General features: G+C 31.4%; 2 long non-coding RNA genes across 2 annotated transcripts; both read left to right on the forward strand.

The window, feature by feature from the left end:
- The first annotated feature begins 395 nt into the window (after positions 1–395).
- Positions 396–9,877, forward strand: LOC127706484 (uncharacterized). The gene is made up of 4 exons (XR_007984480.1): positions 396–437; positions 7,809–7,886; positions 8,262–8,312; positions 9,809–9,877. It is a non-coding gene; the product is annotated as an uncharacterized LOC127706484 (long non-coding RNA).
- A 3,785-nt stretch (positions 9,878–13,662) lies between these two features.
- LOC127706482 (uncharacterized) lies at positions 13,663–17,618 on the forward strand. The gene is made up of 4 exons (XR_007984478.1): positions 13,663–13,781; positions 15,581–15,619; positions 16,452–16,499; positions 17,410–17,618. It is a non-coding gene; the product is annotated as an uncharacterized LOC127706482 (long non-coding RNA).
- Positions 17,619–21,537: the final 3,919 nt, after the last annotated feature.

Below are 21,537 nucleotides of genomic sequence, written 5' to 3' on the forward strand. Positions count from 1 at the left end.
TGTGTCTATCTGACGAACACTCTATAAAATCATGTTTGCAGTACTTGGTTACGATCAATATTATATTTTCAAATAATAAATATATTGTGATAATATGCATATTTTGTTCTCTTTTGTAAACAAAAATGGCATTTTAATACCTTTAGATTATACAATCTCTATAAATATAAACGATATTACACTTTAAATATGCTCATACTTAACGATTAAAGTTTTGAGTAAAACTCACTTAGTTTGGCAATATTTCATATGTGTATCACATATTGTTTTAACATTTCTTCAAAATGAAAATAATTTCAATTACATGTACTACAATTTGATTGTATGTGTTTTGTTTGTATATTTATGAGCAAATTGCAACCTAGAGGATTAAAAAGACAACTGCATTTTTTTGTTTATTTCAGATTGAAAATGCACTGAAGATGGCAACCATAGCAGTAAGCTTTTATTTTATTGTGTGTGTGTGTGTGTGTGTGTGTGTGTGTAACTTAAATTTTGACTAGATGGCATATGCATCATGCATGTTAAAGCTGGGGTTAATAAACGGCCAGTTAAGAAGTCAAATCAATCTGTGATTAATTTTCGCTTTAGATAAGCAGATTCAGTAGTAATAAAATTATGTTAGAAACTTTTCTGGTGATATGGACTGGGGGCACGCGCCCACTATGCCCCCGGTAAATCCGCCATTGCATAGACAAACACCAAATATCTTTACCTGTTTTAGAAATTTTAACTTTGTGTTTTAAAGTCATAGATTTTGGGAATAAAATAAAATAGTAAGTCTCATATAAACTTTCAAGGTTTTGCAGTAAAAAATCGTATTCGTTGCCCAGTTTCTTGTCCCGTTTATTTGTTGGTTATACGATTTAAAAAAAAAAAAATTTGACTTCTTATTCATTTTCGAATTTCTGACCATTATAGCGAAACAAGTAAAGTATTTACAAGTTCGTGAAACTTTTTAGTATGATAGTCCCAGATGAAGGCATATACATGCATAGCTATTTTCTTTTAAAAGAAAAAAATTATGTAATTCATTTTGTTTTTGTTTGATGTAAAGCTTTATTTAGATCCTAGGTTCATATGATAATATGGTGTCAAACAGTTGTAGGACAATATAAAGTGGCAGACTTACTTGTTATGGTCGCGATGTTAAGACTCTATAAATGTGTAGTATGTCAAGTCAGAGGAGGGACGACACTCTGCACGCAGATTTCACTCGGTCGCAGCATGGAAGTATTATACTTCCATGCTGCGACCGAGAGAAATCTATTATACTTCCATCCTGCGACCGAGAGAAATCTGCGTGCAGAGTGTCGTCCCTCAATATATTACTTCCATGGTCGCTGTAATATGTGTCATTTGTAACTAGCCTGTCATGCTTTGAACATAGATGTGAACATCACCTGAACACTCAAAATTTGTTGTTTGAAATTATAAACATTAGCAGTAATACACTGTTGTAATTATTATACAATATTCCTACATGATAAACAAATTTGGTAATTGTCATTTTTTGCGGGTAATATAATAATTTGTCCCTGTATTTAACTGCTAAATCCGGTGGACTTACCTGTATTTCATACGACATGTAGTGTACATAAATCAAATCGAATACTCGTTTTTTTTTATTCTTTGATTTGAAATTCAGTTTTTATTCGGGACAAAATTTTATTTGATACGAAATTATCAATATTGGAATTTATGCATTTATCAGTACAAAAAACTCACAAAAAACGTTTTATCGGCTTTCTATGCAGCAACGAATATAGACTTAATCTTTTATGGTAATATTCTTTACAAAGCACAAAAATGTCAGTATTCACCTCAAAAGCTAACAAAACCTTTCAACAGACTTATTAAGAAGGGATATAGTTACGATACTGTTGTCAGGTCATTAAAGATTGCATATTTTGGCTTTAATATTGATTCACTTATAGGGTCTTTGCATCGGAATTAAACATATTTATTCTAAAACCAGTTGTTGGCATGACACGGGTTATGTTCTTCTCATATATTTTATGATGGTATAATACTAAACCCCTAACAGGAGGGATTGTGCCTGATATTCATATGATGAAGACATAATCTTTCAATCAGTTTAATTGAGGTCTGGAGCTGGCATGTCAGTAACTGCTAGTGGTCTGTTGTTATTTATGTATTATTGTCATTTTGTTTATTTTCTTTTGTTTCCTATTCGGTCATCGGACTCGGACTTCTCTTAAACACTGAGTTTTACTGTGCGTACTGTTGTTTTTTCTACATTGGCTAGAGGTATAGAGAGAGGGTTGAGATCTCAAAAAACATGTTTAACCCCGCCGCATTTTTGCGCCTGTCCCAAGTCAGGAGCCTCTGGCCTTTGTTAGTCTTGTTTCATTTTTAATTTTAGTTTCTTGTGTATAATTTGGAGTTTAGTATGACGTCCATTATCACTAAACTAGTATACATATTTGTTTAGGGGCCAGCTGAAGGACGCCTCCGGGTGCGGGGGTTTCTCGCTGCGTTGAAGGTGGATCTTAATCATTATTTAAAATTGCCAAACGCGGGAGCTTAAATCGTACCACGTGATCTGAAAAGTTTGCACGCCTGACCTAGGATGTCTTCCTTCCTCTAATACCAACTATACAAATACAAGAAATACCAGATCTGCGACTTTTCGTATTTATATTTTCTCTTATTACTCTCATTTTATTTTTATGCATAATTGCAATATTGAGAATGGTTTATTCCCCAACAAGCTAACTAAACAAATGAATCAACCCTCTAGCTGATCAGGCGTTAATATAACTACTATCAGTCTATACGGAGTGAAGTATCTTTATTTCTTCAAATAGGTTTTTTTGGGATCATTGTACGTCCAGTGGCATATATTACATGCATGTCGGAACAGGAAAATTGACAATAGGTACTGTTAGAACCATGTTCACATTATTATACATTATAGCCAACAATTGTGATGATGACGAATTTCTTAAACTGTTCGAGAACAATCTAATTGAAATATAAATGTGTGATTTTACTATGTCCATATCTTTGACGAACCAACGCAAATTAGATATCGACCTGTATTGAAATCAGATTGGTTCTGGATGTTTCTCTCTTATATTCAATATACATGTATGTATTTTAAATTGCGACTATCTATATAAATTTGTTATCATTTCGATAGATAGTGATATTGTTCGCTGAAAACGAGTCACAGCAGTCATGATTAGATTAACTATGCTGGAAACGTCGCGAATGGCAATTTAAAAATGAAACAAATAGGAATAATTTTAGGGTCACCATTCCGTATTATATAAGCGGCCTCGGTGGCCAAGTAATCCAAGTAGTCGGATTATTGTGTCACTAGCCTGTAGAATTCTGCACTTAGCAGAAGCCCTCGACTCCAATCTTAATTGATTAGGATTGTCAGTTTTCCTACCGAAGGTCTGCGGATTTTTTCCGAGCATTCCGGCTTCCTCCCCCAATAACATAACCGTCACAATAGTGCTGAAAGTGGCGTTAAACACCATCAATCAATCAGTATTATCTTACCAATGTATTGAGATTTTTTTGTAACAAACGAAAAGTTTTCTGTTTTTATTAAACACCGCTGGGCTTCCACTTGAAATTTCCACGGGAATTTATGGTCTTTACTTTAGTCTTGTGTTGTCATCCGTATCAATAAAATCGCAAATTTGAAGTGAGATTCAAAAACGTCTTGGATAAGTGAGATATGTATCTATGCCAGAACAGTAGTATCAAATATACAATTTTAATATTGCACACAATTTTGTATACGTATTTTTAAAATAACGAAAAGGCTTCTTAAGCATATGCGTGCCTAAGTTGTATGATATTGTTGGAATATATTTCTATTTTGAAAATCGTATGCATGTGATCTGTGTTAAATCTGGTGATGAATCAGTGGTCAACGATGGTGACAGTGATTTTCCGTGTGAATTGGATTTGCAAATTTGAATTAATATATTTGTTAATTCCTGTTCTCTAAGATGCCGTATTTTGTAAGTACACCACCTTTATTCTTAGTACATGCAATTAGCATCTGTCAGATGACATGTTACCATTACGTTGTTTTAATGTGTCCGAATCACTTGCAAAGGATGAAAAGATGAATTACGGACTAGATCTGATTTGGCAATCTTCTTTTTGAGACCTTTATGTTTAAAGCGATTTCATGTATGGACTACTAGCCAAAATAATTGCATGCATTTTTCTTTATTATATGTCTTTTTTTCGACACGAAAAGCTTATTTCAATATAACATGGATTTGTATTTGTAGCTTAAAAAGTCCTTTAAAATACATTAAATTTGAGAATTTTTATAATACACAAAATGTACATACTACACAGATACCGACATTTGTTCATATCAATTTTTTTCAAATACGGAATTTAACCGCACATCTCTGCCGCACATCATAAAAAAATCTAAATAATGTAAATGTTAGTTATCCTTGCAAGTAGTTCGGACACGGTTGAATTTACACGTCTACATTCTCCTTATTTGAACGATTTGTATTACATAAATTTTATTAAAGAACCTGTATTGATTTACATAGTCTTGTAATATCATGTCGTTTATAGACAATTTATTTAGTGCATAATGACTTTTAATGAATAATTTCTCTTTCTCAAATCTGTCACGGCAATGCTGTTTACCTTACGAAGGACTTGTATAGTAAGATATTACTATACAAATCCTTTACCGTGGCTTTACAGAGTTTTGTCGATACGTTCAGCTTTTCACATGTGTAGCTGAAATACAATAAATTCACACATATATCACATTGGTACCCTGCTTTAACTAGGTTGTATTCGCGGTACACGTGCGTTAACATTACCTGGTGGGGTTGAGTAAGTGTCCCCAAACTTCGATAGCCTGAGAGGAGAGGACTGGATCGTAACTCTTGCCTAACGAAGATGAAAAAGAAAGAAAGAAAGAAAGAAAGAAAGAAAGAAAGAAAGAAAGAAAATAAAATAAAGAAAGAAATAATTACAGTAAATAAATAAATAAATAAATTTATTTCAACAAATTGCTGTTGAAGGCATATAAAAAAAACTTCCGAACTGTACATGTGTTTGTAAAATTTTGTATCGAAGGACATAACTTTGGATATAACTATGAATAGAAAGAAATAATGGATTTCCAAAAGACGAGATATAAAAATATACTGCTTACTCCGGAATTTTGGGTTTTTACTTATTACAGCTATTCTCCAATCTTTTAAATGACTACTCAAAATTGCGGTTTTGCAATATCTTCATGTTTAGGGTTAACTCTGTCATTTGTAGTCAGCTTTTTGTTTGATGTTTGTTTATTATCTATATTAACCACACTTGCATTAAAATGCATTAGATATTTAAAAAAAAATATTATAGATTCTTTATCTACATATTCTTTAAGAACTTAAATAATTCTCATTAATCTTTTTTTTATCGCATTGTTTGTATTATATTATAAAAATTATTGATGTTGTAATGTTTATGCCCTTTTGTGCCCATCATTGGAAATAAAATCTTCTTCTTCTGTAGTGTTCAGAAAGAAGCCATTATAATATTGTTCGAACCTTGAACTACACACACTAAGCTATGATACTATGATAGATGTAATTGTAAAGTAGTCATGTAATTGCCAATCTTCTTTCATACGTTATGGATCATTAGGTTTATTAGCTGTTGACCCGATTGATTATTGCACGTGTCATTGATCTCACTCTTTAAAAACAGAACATACTAAATTACGACAATTTATATCTTTAAATACAGGTTTCAGCAAATAATAGTACACTTTTATTCGCCAATATACAATTAATAAATAATTAAAATAAACTAACATTAATTTGAAAAATAAAACCAACGACATTTATAGACGAATAATTTGTTAAGTCCTCAACAAAACAACGACAGAAATAAATAATCAACAGATGATTTTCTTGATTAATTTATTCGGAAGTTACGCTTTTAATTCTAGCAATTATTTCTCAATTTAAAATGTATCATCAATCAGAAGAGGCGTAACTCGTAGTATCATACTAGCAAACTGGACGGATCTAAACACAGTCAGACAAATTTGAAAGGAAATTTTTAGGTTTGGTCTGATTTCGTCTGAAACCGTCTTAACAGACTGAAACGGACGCAAGCATAATCTGTCTTGTTTATCTTGACATGACTGAACGGACTCAACACGGTATATCGTGACAGCGTCTGAAAGTCTAAAAAAATCTTGACGTTTTTCTCTAGCGGTAAATCCAGTCGATTAAGACTTGATCAGACCAAAATGACCGTTTCAGACTGAAATCTTGCAACTAGTGCAAGTATGGGCTGTAATGCGATAGAAAATAAGATTATTTGGTCATTTCATCATTTGATAGGGTTAAAGGTAAAATTACTGGCACGAAAAGAACACGAAATCGTGAAACATGTACATGTAACACTGTATTCCAATACAGTGTTAATCAATAAGATCAGAAGCTTATAAAGGTGGGGGGAAATGGGGGGGGGGGGGGGGGAAGGGGGCTTATGTAGCGTCATATATGATAAATGCATATACTATTTATTAGTATTTCTCCAAATGTTGGCTTGCTATGAGACCCCTTTTTCAAAATAACTGACCCGCAAATGAAAAATTTCAAAAATCCTACATGCGGATGTGATACATCTGACTTGTTTTAAAAGTGTTACAAAAAATGTTGCATTATAAAATTCATCCCACGTAATGTTCCTTGATTGTAGCATAAATAATTAAACTTTACATTATTTCTTTAAAAAGTTAAACAGTGCGTCAAAAATGATTTTTAGTATTTCAGTCTAATGAACGGTAGAAAGGATTGTTTCTGCCTTAAACCTATAAGGAATATGGACAAATATTAGAAGGTAAAACCAAAATTGGCTACAACACACGATAAATTTAATATTACTTAAATGTTCAAATGAATTATAGTCTGCATTTTAATCAAGCAAAATAGTGACCTTACATAGGTTATTATTTTATTCCTTAAAGCAAATTTAATTGAAACTTGGTATCGTCCGGGTTGGATCGTCAAAAGACTAACCTATCGTGCTGAAAGAAAAACTCCATATAGATTTAAAACTAAAATTATAATGTTAAAGCAATCGTGAAGAATTTATTTTTTCGAAGTTTTTGTTTACTATATTTTTGTTGAGTACCTTTACGTGTTGATAACACCTGCATTAATGGGGAAAAAACGAATGACAAAACGTCGAATAAAGAAATGAAAAAACTTGTTTCGTGTGATCCCAAATATAATTGCCGTGCGTTCATCATCCCTTCGAGTTATTGAAAAGTATACAATATACTGTACATCATAGTTTGAATGCAACATTTGTGCAAGAAAAGGATAAACACCATTCATGCCATGAGCATTGTTTGTACAAATGAAAAAAAGTATTTGAAATGTGAATTGAAATAACTGAGCTGAATCATAATTATTTGGGTGAACTATGTATAAGAATTAATCGAAAAGATAGCCTTTTTGTGCTGAAGCGGCGTAACATAAATCCCATTCATTCAATAAGACAAGCATTAAACTCTTGATTTTGGACCCAAAAAAAAAGCCCGCAAAAATTCAACATTCCCATGCTAGCAAATGAAAAAAAATTTGACTGGACTGAAAACGCATGACTTTAAGTTGGGCGAGCAGCATGCTTTGGTTCATTGACATTGCATTAAAAATGGCTAGCACATTCTCGTAAATGAATGTCTTTTCAACATGCTGACGTTTACAGCCATTGGTTGTATCAAAATGTGGATATGTGATGAATATAATTTCTTAATTCTTTTTCAGAATTCAAACTTTTTGAAATATTCGAGATATTTTCCCAATCATCTTGAGTATGCTAGCCAAATACCTAGAGATTTCCCGGTAAGTTGTAGTCATAAATATATACATGTATCATATAAAAGTTGAAACTGTAAAAAGAGTTCTGGAACATTATTCAATTTGTCACAAAGTACTATACCCCCACAACTGCATATTTCTTCAAACGTACCCAGACAAGATGATAAATCAAAAAAAAATTTCCATTATATTCATCCACGTCGTCGTCGATTCATTGTAATCTCTGAATTTTTATTATTATCATTATCATTTTATTATCATCATCCTCTTCTCTCTCCTCATTCTCTTCTTCTTCTTGTCATTATTATTATTATTATTGTTATTATTATTATTATTATTATTATTATTATTTCCTGAAAACTATGGAACTATGGATGATGAGTTTGGTTTATTTTTAAGGATAAAAGAAGGCAAAAGAAGCCAAAGATAATAAAAGTTGATTCAAAACTGGTATGTATCTACTGTGTTATATGAAAACCTCTCTTTCTCGTCTCTTGTTAATACGGTAGTTTTATTTCTTTTGCGGATATTATATTTTGCGGATTGAGGAAAACAACGTCTGCGTATTCGTAATCGACAGTTAGATATTTATATTTGTTTTTAATTATTCTATACATTTATAATGTTCTTAGATATAGGAAGATGTGGTATGAGTGCCAATGAGACAACTCTCCATCCAAGTAACAATTTATAAAAGTAAACCATTATAGGTCAAGGTACGGCCTTCAACACGGAGCATTGGCTCACACCCAACAGCAAGCTATAAAGGGCCCCAAAAATTACTAGTGTACAACCATTCAAACGGGAAAACCAACGGTCTAATCTATATAAAAACGAGAAACGAGAAACACGTATGAACTACATAAACAGACGACAACTACTGTACATCAGATTCCTTGCATACATTTGTACTTATAAGTAAAAATAAAATAGCACTTACATGACTTGATACAACGATACCTAACTGCATACAAGAATGTGAGAATCAGAAACACTGTAAAATTACGTTAACATTGTTAAACATTGTTATAAAAGCCCGATATTTGTTTGAAAACTGAAAATAATACTGTACATTTGAAATGAGTTCGTGTTCAGCATCTACAGCAATATTTGCAGTTGGTTATTATATTTTGATATAGTAACATATCGTGGGAACATCGGGTACAAATATATGAATCGTAGACAAAACAAGACACAAGTGAAAACGTTAGGATATACAAATAACCAGTTGCAAGCCGCAGTGATTTATAGCATCAAAAGACGTCTCTGTTGTGGATTTTGAATATGAGGTGTGATTGGTTCTTTATGATACTAGATAAGACTGGTCAATCAATATAGTGTAGCTGGAAAAGACTGGCACGACCAGTTAAAAGTTCCAGACTTATAATATATAACAAGAGAGAGATTGGATAATGGAAGAACAGTCATAAATGTGAATTCTTTTTCATAACTCTGCGATCATATATTTGTATGTCATGTTTTCAAATGAAATACATTGTAATCAGAGAAATATAAAATAAAAAGGGGAGTTTGTGAATCTTGTATGTTGGTGCAGGATTTTCTCACTGTGTTGAAGACCCATTAGTGGCCTTGGGCTGTTTTCTGCTCTTTAGTCGAATTGTTGTCTCTTTGAAACGTTCCTAATTTCGATTCTCAATTTTAAATATAAATGTAAACGTCATCTCCCTTAAAATGAAGAATAAAATTTTAACAGAAAACCGTAATGTCTTTATTGAAAAAATAAAGTTATCAAACAGTAAAATCACCATTTAATCTAATTGAACAGCTATACTATGTTACAATCAAGACATCAATTAATGCACACATCGATCCTTAACAACTAAAACATGTTTTAACTCGCCCATACATTTGTTTTGTTTTAAATGTTAGAGAATTATATTGTGTTTATATGAATGATAGATTATTTGATGTTTTTATCTATTTAGAATAAGGTACTCTGTTTAGAGAATCTAGAGCATATAGATATCCCTCCAAAAGGCATTTCTAAAGAACCTGTAAGTAATGTCTAATGTGAATAATAACTCATATTTTAGCATCGGGATGTAGTTTTCGAAAACATACATCAAACAGTATTACGGGAACATTTCTTTAATTTAGGATCGGATACTGAATAATATCAATGCATAACACAGTCGATTAGGTTTGTATTGAAATGGCAATCAAATATAAAACAATTAATTGAGTATTTGTTAATTTCAACTGGAATAAAGAACCAAAACAAAAATATGGGCATTTAGATTGATAGGGACTAATTTGACAATTTGAATGTTCAAAAAGTAAAAGAACAAACCAAAATAAAAGACCTATGACTGACAATAAGGATTTCACAGCGATAGGTCTGATAACAGTTAATAAATAATTATGCACAATTTAATTTGACTAGTTAAGCGTGCAACAATATACGATATTCCCGGGCTTGTATTTCCGATCATGATTTCGTTGATAGAGGGTTACTGCTCACAAGGAAGCTATTAAACAAAGAGTTTAAAATGGTGAAGTTAAAATCATCCCTTAGTAAATTTTACGGACGCCATCATGAGTTGGTTGACTGTTATGGAATATCCGTTTCATATTTGATAGCGGATATGTTCATTATGTCGTTCCTACAATCCCGTTCCCTTTTCACGAATGTGCAGGGTTGGCAAAAACCCGGGTTTTATGAGTATTGCCCAGCCAAGTGGGAAATACCGGGAAAATCCAGGTTTTACTGGGTTTTTTTCGGGTAATAATGGGCAATTCTGGGTAATAAGAAATACTGGCCTGAATCTTTAAGATAATTGATTAGTGATCAATTACAAATGCAGTATACAATAGATATTATTATAAGACATAATAATTTTAATTTATAAGTTCATTTGTTTGAAACTTATCATAAAGTGTACAAATTTTCGAAAGTGTTGGTCCAGCAGCTAAAGAAATACAAGCTTTTCTCATTGACTAAGGCTGTATAGTGGTTTATAGATGCTTGCATCCACCTCATTTGGAATTTGATGGATAGTTGTCTCATTGGCAATGATACTACATCACCTTATTTTTCAATGAACACACATACAAATTTGAAAAGTTTTCACAATAAGCGTGATAAGGTTTATAGATAATCTTCCTACAACTTTATCAAATGTCTTAATTGATAGATCTGACTACTAACATGAAGTCAAATAATTTAATTTATTATTTTTTTTAATATATATTATATTTAGAGAATTTATTAATTATATATGTAAGGAAAATCACTATTCAACCATTTTTGTGCATTGCTAGAAAGTGTTTACACAATTTCAGCTTACTTACATGTACATCACTAATTAATAAGTAAATATTCAGATTATAACACAGATTTGTTTATACATGTATTACAATATTCAACCTTTTCATCTCTTATAAGTGTGGATGACATGTCCCCTTAGGGTGTTTATTCAGCAATTTGAATTTAAAGCAATTAAATTTTCAATTAACTAAAACACTTCACAAAAATGCATTTTTTAAAAAACTTTTGATTCATTCAAACAAAGCTTGGAAATAAACAACGTATCCAAAAGATGAACATAATTGTATTCGTATATAGAATTCTTATAGAAAAGGAAGACATTAAATTTTTCATTCCCAAAAAATGACTCAATGTTTATCGTATCAATTGTATATAGTTAGCAATAATACTATGAAACTACAATATATATTTACTATTGTGTGTAGAAATAAGCTTTAAAAATCATATTGCCCAATATTAACCATTTATGGGAGTATTGCCCATCCCGGGAAAAACCCGGGAATTCCCACACTTTCATTGTTTTAGTTGGAACAAATCAAATGAAACGGCGACATAGGGGCGAACCTTTATTTTCAGTTTAGATTTATTTCAATGTTTTTTTTTTGTCTTTCATTTTGAAAACTGTAATAGTAACAGCGAATCTTTAATTGCAACAATGACTCACTTTTCAAGATAAAATTGTCCGAATAACAATTATTTCCCTTAAATGGAAATGCTTATCAATTGTTTTGTTGTCTCTTAAACTATAAAAAGTAAAAAAAATAAAAACAAAAATACCGAACTCCGAGGAAAATTAAAAATGGAAAGTCAATAGATAGAAATTCCAAACCGCAAATGTGATCAGCAGCACGTATGGAGTACATACACTTTTATTTAATTTGCAGACTAACAGAAAACGGAAAATGGTATGAAATTGTATGCTATTACAAGAACAAAATATGAAGGTGACACTATTTTATCGATGTTCAAATCTCGTACATAGATTAAGAAGATATAAATCAAGCTCAAACAGTTAGAGAATCGCTTGAACTCCAAAAGGGACGAGACTGGTTGACTTAACAAGGTAATCGTCTCCTGCTGAGCATGCATCGCTCATCTCTCTTTCTCACTCAAAATATGTCACAATCAGGAATAAAACACAATTAAGAAAAATGGCAGATGAGACGACTATACTGATATCTTATAATCTAAGATCGCGAAATCATATTGATGCATTAGTAAGTTGAGACACCGCTACACCATATCTGTCAACCAGTTCATGATGGTACTCTTAAAAATTGTAACGTGTTGTTTTCTGTCGTTTTTCTTCGTTAATCTGTTGCAGCAATTTCTGTGTAAGGATCACACTCCCGTTTTTTTAAACCGCATATTGTGAACACGCAGGAACATAACGTAATAATAAAGATATATAAACAGCATACGAACACAGATTGATATTTAATTTGTCTTGGACTACTACAAGCAATTGAGCATGAACTTCTTGTTATTGGAGTGTTTTTAGTAGTTCCAATTTATCCTAAATTCATTTATGACTAAGGCAATTATCACAAAACTTTTCAACTCTAAATAAAAAAAAGTTTCATATCTATTTATATCTTTTTTCTTTTTTTATACTGATGTTATATCTGAATAACGTCTTATTTCTTACCTTTTACGGAATTATAAATGCCTGAAATGACAAAAAAAAATCAATTTTGTGAGATTTTAGCAAATTACAAATATCAATTTACAGCAATTTATGAAAAGAACTTTCGTAAATATGCATCAGAAGTAAAGGCAAGTACTTTCTTTCAGATACAAAGAGACTTGTAAAATTTGAACAGTTTTTGTCAAAATTCAAAATTGTCACTGACAGCGATGCATAGCTTAGTAAAACATTTCAATAGATGAACCTATTGAAAATTGATACAAAATACTTAAATCATATCATTCGAAACTGTAATTTTCAAAACTCAGGAGGTTACGGTATTTTCGACCCTATGATTGAACATTATGCAGAGGACACTTTTATTACATCTCTATTTCATTTTGATTAAACAAATATGAGAACGAGCTTTGATAAACTAAGATTGTATCCCCTAACAAATCCGGTCATCCTGTTGAATAGAAATTTCTTAAAATTGTAATGTATGAATATGGAATTTCTGTACTAACGAACACATTTCTATTTAACCAGTATATGAAACTTAACAATCGTTCTCTCATTGCTCGGGTATACATTGATGAAAATAAGAAAACAAATATAGTACCTGTATTGTGTTAATTTGATATTTATATAATAACTGTTACCTTTTGAGTTATTATTTTTGTCTTGAAAAAACAACTTTGCACATTCAAGACAAATGTTCCGTTCGTTTGTATAATATTGTGTTGCTTTAATAATATGTACATAGTGATGATATTATGTATGGGACTTGAATCAAGAGGGATTCTATACTTTCAAAGCGATAGACATCAATAATAATGTAATGTTACATTAAAATTTTCGTCCAAAATTCCTGCATGTTTTATAGCATCCAATAGCTACAACATCTGCCAGTCAAACAGACGATGCCATACAAACATATGATAAAATCGTGCATGAAATTGCAACTCAGACTGAGGATGAAGAAGTTCCAGATAGCCCAAAGGTAACCGTAACTATAATACACATAGCTGTCGAATGAGATAGATTATTAAAATTAAAATGAATTATAAATTTTACGGACGCCATCACGAGTTGGTTGACCGTTATGGAATATCCGTTTCACAGATGATATCGGATATGTTCCTTATGTCGTAACTAAAATCCCGTTCCCTTTTCACGAATGTGACCTACCGTATTAGACTATTTATCCCTATTTGTGACATTGTACCTATTGTTTTTGTTTGTTTTGTTCACACATCGTTGTCAATATAATGGAATTTGATGCGACTGTCATACAAGTGAGAGGTTTAGCTAGCTTTAAAAGCAGGTTCAATATACTATTTTCTACATAAGAAAATGCCTGTACCAAGTCAGGAATATGACAGTTGTTATCCATTCGTTTGATTTATTTGAACTTTTGATTTTGCCATTTGATTGGGGACTTTCCTTTTTGAATTATCCTCGGAGTTCCGTATTTTCGTGATTTTTTTTTTTTTTTTTTTTATTTATATATCATTTCAAAAATACAAAAACGTAAATTCATCGCCAAGAAAGTAAAAATGAAAGCGATAAATGAGTGAAGAGACAAAGAGAAGATTTATTGAACACTTTACATACGGTTTCAAAATCTTAACATCCCCGTTTTTCATTATGTCTGTTAATCACTTTTGTGCTCAGAATCTGTACAATCTTGAGATTTTGAAGTAAATAGGTTAAGTATAAAGTAGCCACAGGTTTTACGTCTTTGCTGTACATGTACAATCAAATGGATTTCTACGTGTAGGTAAACTGCTGTTTCCTCCTTTTTATCGTAGTATTGCAATAACAATTTGACCTTTGCAGCGCTCGGATGTTCATCAATGGTCTTATTTTGGTAAAATAAAGTAAAAATAATCAACAGACACCATATAGTATATGAAACAGTGTTCTACAGGCCACAAACATAAAAGAAGAAAAAGTAGATTCTTTAAGGAAAACGATAAGTAAGACTCTGTTATCTATTTCTGGTATGAATAGACAATTCTCGTATCACACTGCACGGAGTGTGAAAGGAAAATATGATACGAAAGTCTGCGTTAATTTGATTGGCTTATCCAGTATCACAAGACAATATTACGGCATTTCAATTGGCTATTCGTTAGGTCATTGATGACTTTCAAAAGTTAAGACGATGTACATTTCGTCCATGGCAACATACATATGTGATTTCTTCAATAATATACAAAACACTTACACATTTCACCTGACAATCTTCTTTTTGTAATTTTATTACGTTCTGAAGCATACAAAACGTCTTATAATGTCTGATATTAAAGTTTGACATCAAAAAAGTATATATGACGTCACACAGGAATGTGCAAAAGACTAGATCAATATTTCGCGAAATTTTTAATTTTCTCATTGAGAGTGTTGACCATAAGATAAATAGATTTAACAACTTGTGAAAATTGGATATTTCTTGATATCAACTCTCGTTATTTAATTTAAATAGTAATAATAAACCCACCGAAGGCTCGTTTATTATTATATTGAAATTAAATAACTCGAGTTGTTATAAAGTGATATCCCATTCTCACTATTAAACCTATAAATATCATTACTATCATTGTCGTCATGATATTGTTTTTAGTAAAAAAAGACATATTTAGTGTTAACAAACGTTAAGACATCAACCAAATATCAATAACCATAAAAAACATAAAAACCATATCTTTGTATAGGTCTTAGAAATCAATAAAATACAGATTATTTGAATCGTTTCTAAAGTCTATCGAAGCTTAAACTTGTTCTTTCATTTTTTAGAAAGTTATGGAGGAACCTCAACAGATATCTACATTTGAGGTAAATATTTGTTTTTCATATTTATTTGCAATATCTTTTCATTGTATATTTCATTATTGTGATGCATACATTTCAGGTATACTAATTTATGAATATTTGCTTCAAAATGTTATAAAAACGTGTGCCTGTCTATTCATTCAGAATTGGTTTCTGAATAATGTTATTTACACATTGCTAAGTAATAAACACAAATTTACCTTCTTACTGATATAGTGATGTGCAGAGGTCATACCAATGTCTATATGTTTTAATCAAAAATTGTTTTAATAAGCTTTTATATGCAAGTAATTTATATTCATATATCAAATTAGATGCTAATTAAATAAACAAAGACATGTGGATTGGTTAACTTTGACACAAATATCCATCGAAGACCCAATGACAGTTGCAATCTACTGTTACCCCTGTCATCTCACAGGAAAACCAACTCATAACTGTAAATAAACATACAACGAAAACATTGATTGTTGTGTGTATACACGTTTCCTTGGATCTGTTCCTTTGTGTTTTTTTTTCAAAATAAAATGTTTCCACTTTGAAAAAGCATCAAAAAGGGATAAAAAAGACATCAATTTGAAATCTATATAGCTGAGATATACAGAAAAAAATACCGAAAAGGAAAAGAGACAGTATACAAAAGATCAAATTTATGATATTCGAGCAATCGAAAAATTGTTCAGATGCGACGAGTACCAATTTTACACAGAAGCAGCTGATTTTTCCTGTGCACGGGGTTTTTTCCCGGTTTTAATGATGTGTTATTTCTCAGACTGTTGTATCGTCTTCTACACTTATTTGTGTTTTAATTATTTTTATAACTTGATGATTTTAGCTTATGAAACCACAACAATCCTCGACAGGAGATGGACGAGATGGACAGGTATTGAATCATTATTTAATGACAGAAAAATCTTCATGTGCTTGATCACTTTAATTTTGGAAATTGATCTTGAAATAAAGATGCAATAGTTGTTATGCTGTTGATGATTTTGTAAGTTTGTATTTAACTTATGCATTTGAATATCCCTTTTAGTATTGTTCGCCTCTCTTAAGTAGTTATTATGCATATTATTGTAATTATGAATGGTACTGATATATTATATTCTCGTAACGATAATAGGTTTTCTCTCAAATATTTTACGGGGATATTATGTGAAGTAATATCTGGAGTTTTAATAACCGAAAGACATAACATATGTTTCCTAAAATAAAATTGAGTATGGAAGTATGCAACAGGTTCTAGAACTATTGGGTTATGGTCACTGATTAGAATGTTATGATGACTATTCATGTATATACGTACATGTGTATGTATATATGGTCTTGTATTGTTATTACTATTTTCATTATATTATTAGAATAGTATAAAAATATTGTTATACCATAGTATGTTTGTTCATTTCACATGCTTGATAATGATTATTAATATTGCGTGCTTGATAATGTACTACTACAGAAAGAGGTATGTGTTTGCCTTTTAATCCGCAAAGAAAAAAAAAGAGTAGTACAGAAAATGATTAAAAAAGAAAGAATTAATAAGAGAAAACCAACGGCATGATTTATGCTACAACAATATTGATAAACTTAACACAATATGTTTTTTAAATATATATTTCAAAGATAGGAGAGTACATACTAGACCAAAAATCTATATAAGTCAGAAAATAAAACGCTTTCCTAGTATGCATGTCTTAATAACCATGATAAATTGGATCCCAATTATGAAAAATGGATTTAAATTCTTTTATTTATGAATGTTAAATCTATATACACTTGGTGTATTACATTAGCCATCAACAATCCCGCCACCAGGACAAATTTGGGATGATTTGACGAATTGTGGAGAGCCAAGAATAGTTGTGTCTGTGATAGGTGCTTATAATGAATGTACGCCAACGTATGAATGGGCTGATCACTTGTTAATAAAGAATGCCATCACGCATGTCGCAAGATATGCAGGAAGTAAGATTGTTTATGCAGTTCAAATATGAATAATATACCGTTTGTATACGTTTAATGATTAAAACTGTTTTACAGAGTAAAAAGAAATATCAAATCGAAAAAAAATAGCAACAACAGAATTTTTGTATATGTCATAACATCAAAACTATAATATATCCAGGGGATCTTCTTAAAACATTTAAGAGGGTACAGAACACCTAAGAAAAGATAACTCTAACTCACAGTCTGTTTCATTATAGCGTTTTAAAATCACATGCAACATTCAAGAACTTAAAAGATCCTGATCAGAATGTTTACATTGTTGCTAAGAGCAGATGTACACCCATTGGTATGCATGTAATCGTTTAATCCATTTATAGTTACACATTTTCCATAAATGAATCTTCAAAGAGACAAAATAGGAAAATTTCAATGTGAAATAAATTTACAAAAGAAAACCAGGAGGTCAGATTTTTTTTCAAAGTGGCAAATGTACATAATGAAGGGAAACAGACCATAACTTTTTTTGTTTTTTTTAACCTAGGCCTTACATATAATACAATAAAGTAGAAAGTATAAAAAGTAAGAAGCCTGACAATAAAATTATAACCAAAGGTATAAACCAAGGACAATTATGCCTCTATTCGTCCAAAATTGATTAAAATCAAACCAAAATTGACTCCAGTGGAGTCCACGATACTTTTTTTTGAAAACCGTTGTTTTTAATGAAATACACTAAGTAGTGTATAATTGTAGGTAATACGAATAATTTATATATGACATATGTATTTGTGGGTTGAAAAACGCTGGCATATTTTTTTTTATGCAATTGAAATTTTTAAGGCATGATTTATATTCATATAAAAAGTCAGAAGATACCAGGGGGATAATCAACCACTAGTGCATCATTTACGAGTCGAGGAACAAAGACAACAAAAAAGACCCATCAGATTCAGTCCACAATACATTACACATTAACTAACAATTTAACACTCTTACATTTATCGCAATAAGAAAAAAACTGTATTATTCAACTCCCTGTTTTCAACCGTTATCCTGGCAGGTGAAGGAAATAAACTGGTGTCTTCTATTCCATCCGCAATTTTTGGGGAAAGTAAAGTCTAAATTTAGGACCATGGTTGAAACTGAAACTACACATGATTGTATGATAAAAATAGAACATGTTATTTTTGCTTTGTGAAATTCTAATTTCGAAGGGATAGCGACATTTTTTTTCTTTAGTTGTGCTTTTGTGTATCTTTCCGAATTAGTGAATGCAAATTTGAAGTAAAGTTTTCTTCTCAAGCCTAAATTCAAGATTATAACTGAGAAGAGTATAACGGGGACAAAAAAATAATGTGACACTTGTATCTGCAGTTTGATATTTGGTGGAATGAGAGGTGAAATTAATTAAGACTCTTACATTTTGGTAGCATTTTTAAGACTGATTTCCTTTAAACTAAAAACCAGTTGTATATAATTTTCCTAACCGCTTCAGAAATACTATCAAATTCTATGATTATACATAATAACATAAACGGTACCAATTTTCTGCACCAGATGCGCATTTCGACAATCAATGTCTCTTCAGTGATGCTCGAGGCCAAAATATTTGAAAATCCAAAGCTTATTAAAAATATGAAGAGCTATAAACAAAAAAGGACCAAAAAGTATAGCCAAAGCCGGGCAAGGAATCAGAGCTTTGCATGAGGGAGATACATTCCTTAATTTTAAATAATTTCCAAAATTTTGTAACAGCAAATTTTGATAACATATAATCCGTATTTTCATGCCCGTACCAAAGTACTGGCTACTGGGCTGGTGATACCCTCGGGGACTATCAGTCCACCAGCAGAGGCATCAACCCAGTGGAAGTAATAACATAAACGGTACCAATTTTTCTGCACCAGATGCGCATTTCGACAATCAATGTCTCTTCAGTGATGCTCGAGGCCAAAATATTCGAAAATCCAAAGCTTATTAAAAATATGAAGAGCTATAAACAAAAAAGGACCAAAAAGTATAGCCAAAGCCGGACAAGGAATCAGAGCTTTGCATGAGGGAGATACATTCCTTAATTTTAAATAAATTCCAAAATTTTGTAACAGCAAATTTTAATAACATAAAATCCGTATTTTCATGCCAGTACCAAAGTACTGGCTACTGGGCTGGTGATACCCTCGGGGACTATCAGTCCACCAGCAGAGGCATCGACCCAGTTGTAGTAATAACATAAACGGTACCAATTTTTCTGCACCAGATGCGCATTTCGACAATCAATGTCTCTTCAGTGATTCTCAAGGCCAAAATATTTGAAAATCCAAAGCTTATTAAAAATATGAAGAGCTATAAACAAAAAAGGATCTTGCACGGTCATCTCTATTTTATCACCTAGTTCAGATTTTCAGGAGCCGTGGTTCTTTGCACCAATGAATTCGTCGTTCATTTCTGAATCGTATATCTTTTTTTTTAAATCTGTAGACCAACAAAATTGAAAATCTTGATCATGTAAATTATCTGCCGATTTTTAATATTTTCCCTATGTATCCTATGAGTTTTGGCATCTCATGCTGTTAATTTCAACAGCTCGTATCTCAAAAACGAAAATCGGTTACTCCCTTTTTTATTCTATTATTCCGTGTATTTTTACAAGCAGAATCCGTATGTGAAATTAAAAAACATTCTGTGGAGTACTTCAGTACGTACACTTCGCCTCAATAGAAACTATACCTTTTTTGAATTTTTTATGTAACTACATGTCCTTTATGTATTCCGTGTGCATGGAAGTGGTTGATATGTCATAATGTGTGTCTATATTAACTAAATCTAACATAAACAGCAGTAGTTGTCCTTTTCTAGATTTGGACTTTTAAATCTCTAAAGGAAAACTCCATACTAAAATTTATGACAAAAGAGACGACTTTTCATTCCCTATTGTTAATTTTCCTTTTTTAGACGGCGATGTTCCTTTGGCTCCATCATACGGTGTTTATATATCCCAACTCGTTCGTTATACCCGTGTGTGTAGTGATGTCATAGATTTTAACGAACGTAATCAATGCATCACTGGTAAATTATTAAGTCAGGGATTTCGTTACCATAAGTTACGTAAAACGTTTACTAAATTCTTTCATAGATACAAAGACTTGATTAGTAAATTTGGCTGTACCTGTAGAAAACTGATTCTAAACGGTATTTCACGTCCTAAATTTTACGGTAATATTGTACTTAAAGCGCGGAAATCACTATATGATCCGTGTAAACTCATCGAACCTTTAATCAAACTTATAAGTAAAGGTTTTCTTACCAATGTTGTAATTAGATCTTTGAATAAAGTTTACATTGGCACTAGTATCGATTTTGTCATCAGCAAATTAAAATATCACTAAATTTGTATTCTTTTCAAACGGGATGTATAAAGACACACCCACGTTCATTTTGATCTATAAAGAGGTTAACTCCTAACTATCCTACTGCCTGTCGATACATTTATTTTTGGCATTGCACAAGTTATGTCTTCTTTGACTGTCCATGACGTTAAAATACTAAATCCCTGGGATGTGTTTTAGTTGATTTTAGTCTCTGATGCATGAATTTTTATTATTAATTGTTTTTGGCTTTTAACTAGCTGTCAGTAACTGCGAGTACTCTCAAATCGTACTTTCTTGTTTATTTGACCTGTTGATACTAATTGTAATGCTTTTTTGTTATTTAATGTTATTCAGAGTTATATCTGGTCTATACACCAGCTTCGATAAGTGTTTGGTATTACTATAAATTTTCACTTCTTCGTACTATGAACATCAAAATTATTTATTTTGTAAAAATATGTCCTTTCTCTATTTGAACTGTACACATACAACAAAATTATTTTCATTTACCAGTGTTTAAAGTAATTGAAAATGGCTGATAATTTTGTTCAAGAATAATGTTTTTCTTAAATTGTTTAACATTTCACAGCGGTATAACATGTTATT

Source organism: Mytilus californianus, unplaced genomic scaffold (genome assembly GCF_021869535.1).
Source record: "Mytilus californianus isolate M0D057914Y unplaced genomic scaffold, xbMytCali1.0.p SCAF_6, whole genome shotgun sequence".
In the NCBI taxonomy this organism is placed as follows: Eukaryota; Metazoa; Mollusca; class Bivalvia; order Mytilida; family Mytilidae; genus Mytilus; species Mytilus californianus.